The following is a 5,518-nucleotide window of genomic DNA, read 5'->3' as shown; positions in this document are numbered from 1 at the left end:
TATTTATGCACTAGACGTCCTCCCCATGTTTCAGTTAACTTAGCCATTACGGTGCAATCTCCGTAATTTCTTAACCACGGCAAAGTTACTTGTCTTCGGTTTCGTGTTCGCTACAGTCTATTCGTTCGTAGCGTTGCATTAAGTTAATACTTCTTCTTCAAAGGTTATGTAAAACTCAAACTCTTCACATGGAAAGGTATAACGCTGGACGTAATTATGTAATTATTTGCTCGCCTGTTCATTCCGTCTGAACGGAAGGAATTGGTGTCGCCTGCAGTAGCTACGGGGTTCCGAAATCTTCTGCTGGTGAGTTGCAAGAGGGAGGCCTGTTACAATATATGAATTGCATGCGAAAAAGTAAAATATATAGGAATAGCACACATATACATAGAATATAACAAACATTAACTTTATTACATTTTTGGTTAATCTAAATAAACATTATTCAGATAAAATGCCTTCCTTCCACTTACTGTCCAAAAAGCTTATTTTTAAGGAATAGCGATTCTAATGATGAAACATGCCCATTCTGCTGAACACTTTTGCTCATCGGTCTCTGTGGTGTTAGACCTGAATGAGCCAGTTCCCATGGTTGCAAAGGAAGCAGACTGAAGACGGTGTGTGAGAGTGTCTGCTTGTGTTAATGGTGTGTGTGTGTGTGTGTGTGTGTGAATGTGGGCGTGTGTGTGTGAATGTGTGTTTGTGTTTGTGTGTGTGTGTGTGTGTGTGTGTGTGTGTGTGTGTGTGGATGGAGGTGTTTGTCTGCACATGTGAGCGTGTGTGTGCTGAGGGGAGGGGGGTTGATGTTTCAGTGCGCGCTAGAGGCAGATGAGTCCCTGGAGATATATCACAGTGAGCCATATAGCGCACTGTAGATCAGAGACTTCATCGATAGTGATTTTTTTCTAAAGAGAGAAAGAATATTTTATATGACACTGAGATTCTGTAATGTTGTACTTGTAACATATTTCGGAATTTTGTTCTCTTGTCTCTCAATAGACACAGAAACTCAAGGCGGCCATTGTATTTTTAAATACAAAAATCACATTCCTTTTGCTTAAAGGCACGGACGGGGTTCGAACCCGCGATCTTCGGTTTACGAGACCGACGCCTTACCACTTGGCCACCGCGCCTGCGCTGTTTTTGCAGACAATGCTTCATTAAATGCGGACTCAGCATAGGCATAGCTCTTTCTTATAGTTGCTTCTAGTATGACGCAGACGTTTTCAAGATAGATCTTTTTCTCGCTAACATTGCAAATTCTGCTTCGCGTAGGACAGCCGCAGGTTTCCAAGCCTATCCACCAAGTAAAAATGTAAAATGTAAAAAAGAGCGAAATAAATAATAATCTAAATAAAACAATGTATTTATATTACGTATCCATCCCCATGGATCTTGCTGTTTTTACGTTTATTTAACATTCGTACTGTGTCCAAATTTCCCGGTAGCTGTACATAAAACGCGTTTAAGTTTTAAGTTCATGTTTGTATTCGCTTTAAAGATCTGTTGTTACGTAAACTAAACTAGTAAAAATAAATTACGCAGAATAAACGCTTTTTCATATCTATGAGTTTGCAGAAAGAGTCCAAAGGCAATTTGTTTCATCATACTATCCTAATAACATTACGTTTAACTTTAAAGGGATAGCACAAGTCTAGAGTTATGTCCCCCCAAAAAAAGAAATACAAATATAAATGTTTCACGGGTAGAAATAACAGACTCGTAATGTTGTGTTTTAACAATGCAGTCCGTAAGTATTTGGAGTGTGAATTTGAGTTTTGAGTTGTGTAGGAATTACATCCCTTTTTTATACACAGCCCCTTCAATTTTAGGGGACCAAAAGTAATTGGACAAATGAACACAAACTGAAATACAGTCACCATATTCAATATGTCATTGCAAAAGTACAAAAAATGTGTCACTGCCCAAATACTGTTCTGAATAGAGAATCTATTTGTCCATTGTAAACGAGACTAAATCTATCAATTAAAGCATTGGAAACGGGCAAACTTGCATTTCAAGAATAAGAAAAAACACAAGCATTGCAAACCAATGTGATGATCAGAGATGTTCTATATACTAACTAGATATTCAACATATGTGATATTTCAAATGTAATATTTAAGCTCTGAGGCAGCTTAACCATATTCCAAACATTCAACATGATTTAATGTGCTTGCACTAATGAATTTATCTCTTGATCTGAATGGCTATTGTGGATACTTTTGTGTTAATGGCTGAAACATATGCAATGCGGGAACATAAAATAAAAAAGGGCTGTAAAAAAAAGGGCAAAGAAATTGAAGCCATATGAAATGGTTGCAAACTTGCCAGGCAGGGGACACAAGTGCATGTTCTCCCCCACGGATGGTGAAGAAGATGGTGAGGGAGGCCATGATCACAGTTTAAGAGCCCCACTGGTGTAAATCATATTCAGATTCAGATCTGAGCAGGCATGATAATCATTCAAATATTACCATCGGACATTCTTCTGTCAATCATCCGTTGGTATTTCTGTTTGCGGCACTGCTGTATTTGCTCGGTGTGACTCACTGGCCGGACCTCTGTCTCCTCACCTGGTGGTACTGTTACTGCCGTACACTAGCCTGTCTCCTCACCTGGTGGTACTGTTACTGCCGTACACTAGCCTGTCTCCTCACCTGGTGGTACTGTTACTGCCGTACACTAGCCTGTCTCCCCACCTGGTGGTACTGTTACTGCCGTACACTAGCCTGTCTCCTCACCTGGTGGTACTGTTACTGCCGTACACTAGCCTGTCTCCTCACCTGGTGGTACTGTTACTGCCGTACACTAGCCTGTCTCCTCACCTGGTGGTACTGTTACTGCCGTACACTAGCCTGTCTCCTCACCTGGTGGTACTGTTACTGCCGTACACTAGCCTGTCTCCTCACCTGGTGGTACTGTTACTGCCGTACACTAGCCTGTCTCCTCACCTGGTGGTACTGTTACTGCCGTACACTAGCCTGTCTCCTCACCTGGTGGTACTGTTACTGCCGTACACTAGCCTGTCTCCTCACCTGGTGGTACTGTTACTGCCGTACACTAGCCTGTCTCCTCACCTGGTGGTACTGTTACTGCCGTACACTAGCCTGTCTCCTCACCTGGTGGTACTGTTACTGCCGTACACTAGTGGGGCATGGAGGACTCTGATGTGCACTGGGCCGAGTAGTAGAGTACCAGCACGCACTCTCCATTCTTCCCGTCTGGCCTCAGGTGAACCCTCAGAGCCCATGGGCATATAAATGTGGCCCAGGTGGATTCTGTGATTTATTCCATAAACAGCCAGCCAGGGATCACCTGGTTACATTTTTTGCTTTTTCTTCCAGTTATGGTGCTGCAGTCTTCCGGGGCCCACTGCACCTCCTGCTGTCCAGCAGGTACACTGCACCCTACAAAAAAGCTTTGGCCGTGTCTGAATCAGCCACCTTACTGTGTCCTCAAAGTACGTGCTGTCTACTAAACATACTGTGTACTGTTTTAATGCATATTATTTAGTACACGATGAGCAATATGCTAAAAATATCTTCCATAACATTTTCCCACCTGCATTGTCACATCCTAAGACTGTTGTGGCCATGCTCAAAGGTCATTGCTAATGTTGAAGTAAAATTCCAGGGAAGCCGCACACTTTTTAAAGCTAAGCTGCATAATATTTATGGGACTAAAATTGTCGTTCACATCCTTGAATGTATACTCCCAAATATACTCAATGAACCCCCGAAATACAGTGACCTCAAAGTATTCAGACCCTTTGCGTAAAAATATGTTTTCACCTTGTGATTATGTGTTATGAGTGTAGATTGGTATGCCAAAATGGCGATTTTATCCATTTAAAATTAAATCTAAAGTTTCATGCTACTGGCGGCATGGATGGCACAGTGGGTAGCTCTGCTGCCTCACAGCAAGGAGGTCCTGGGTTCAAATCCCTGTCGGCCGGGGCCTCTCCGTGCGGAGTTTGCATGTTCTCCCCGTGTTTGCGTGGGTTTCCTCCGGGTACTCCGGTTTCCTCCCACAGTCCAAAGACATGCACGTTAGGCTGATTGGAGAGTCTAAATTGCCCATTGGTATGAGTGTGTGAGTGAATGGTGTGTGTGCCCTGCGATGGACAGGCGACCTGTCCAGGGTGTATTCCTGCCTTTCGCCCAATGTATGCTGGAATAGGCTCCAGCGACCCTATTCAGGATAAGCAGGTTAAGATAATGGATGGATGAATGGAGTTTCATGCTACTAACTATGGTTTGTGCATTTTGAGATTTATAGAGATAGACGTGGTGACGTGGGTTATACCCACAAGAGATTGTAATGTAAAAAGGGCATGTTACCTAGGTGAAGGTAAAATATTAATTTTCGTTCACGATCACAGGATGGTTAAAGATGCTGTGCTGAGACGTATTAGCTTACAAACTATATGCGATCCCCCCCCAGCTCAATCCCGGCCATGGTACAGTCCAAGCTGTCATTCCTTCTCTGTTGTCCTGTTGACTCTTTAAAAACAAACAAACAAATTGCTGGATGATGAATTTCTGATTAAACTTTATTATGTATTTCAAACAATGAGAACTGGACATTTGACAACAACAGACCTGTACTTGCTTGTGCAAAATATAAAAGGAAAATGCCTGTGTCTAAATTGTAATGCTGTTAATTGGATTCAATATTCATCTATTTCTTGTTCCTCACATTCTTGTGCCTCATAAGAATTTGTGGCACATATTAATACTCATTAAAATATGAGTATATGACGGCATTATACCATGTGAAATGTTGCTTGTTAGAATGTAAATACTGAAGAACAAAACATTACAAAACAAATACACCTATTTGTATATTGATGTACAGTATATATTTGTATTTGCCACCAGAGGGAGCAATTCTAGGATTCATCCGTACAAAAAAAATAGTCAGCACTTCTGATCCTGTAAGTTTGTTGGGAAAGACAGAGGTCACAAACCTTAAAACCAAAACTGCTGTAAAAATGATGGCTGGACATGATATGTTAGAATTCACTGCACAAAATGGCCGTTTCTAAGTGAGCAGATGCAGTGATGAGCCTCACAGTCTGGTATTGAATCAGGGCTCTGCCAGTGCTGGCTGTGGCTGGCAGTCCCTGCAGGCTTCCTGTCAGTCAAACCCAGCTGGCTGATATAAACACGTGTCACGTCCACATTTGCATAGCATTTGACAGGTAAAGCATTGGAATATTCAGTGTGAGGTCCAACAGATGAGGCTTCACTTTAGAAAGTCTTTTGAATGTTTTCGCGAATTGAAATTAATATCTGGGATAGGCAGGTTGCTGAGAGATTTATACAGGTGAGGTCACTAAGCCAGGTCATTTCAGTCGTTCATAAGGAATCATTTAATATATTATTATATATACAGTACTGTGCAGAAGGCTTAGGCACCTGTATAACATTCTGTACAGATAAGATTCTTTAAAAAATAATTCAATGAAAGGTCCTAAATAAATGTACTATACATTTTACATTACATTTTTAGT

General features: G+C 41.6%; 1 non-coding gene across 1 annotated transcript; it reads right to left on the bottom strand.

Annotated features, from left to right (window-relative positions):
- Positions 1–1,061: 1,061 nt before the first annotated feature.
- On the bottom strand, positions 1,062–1,133 carry trnat-cgu (transfer RNA threonine (anticodon CGU)). Its single transcript has one exon. It is a non-coding gene; the product is annotated as a tRNA-Thr (tRNA).
- Positions 1,134–5,518: the final 4,385 nt, after the last annotated feature.

This window comes from Conger conger, chromosome 16, assembly GCF_963514075.1.
Source record: "Conger conger chromosome 16, fConCon1.1, whole genome shotgun sequence".
Lineage (NCBI taxonomy): Eukaryota > Metazoa > Chordata > Actinopteri > Anguilliformes > Congridae > Conger > Conger conger.
Note: the sequence above shows the minus strand (reverse complement) of the source record. Positions and strands in the feature narration are given on the sequence as shown.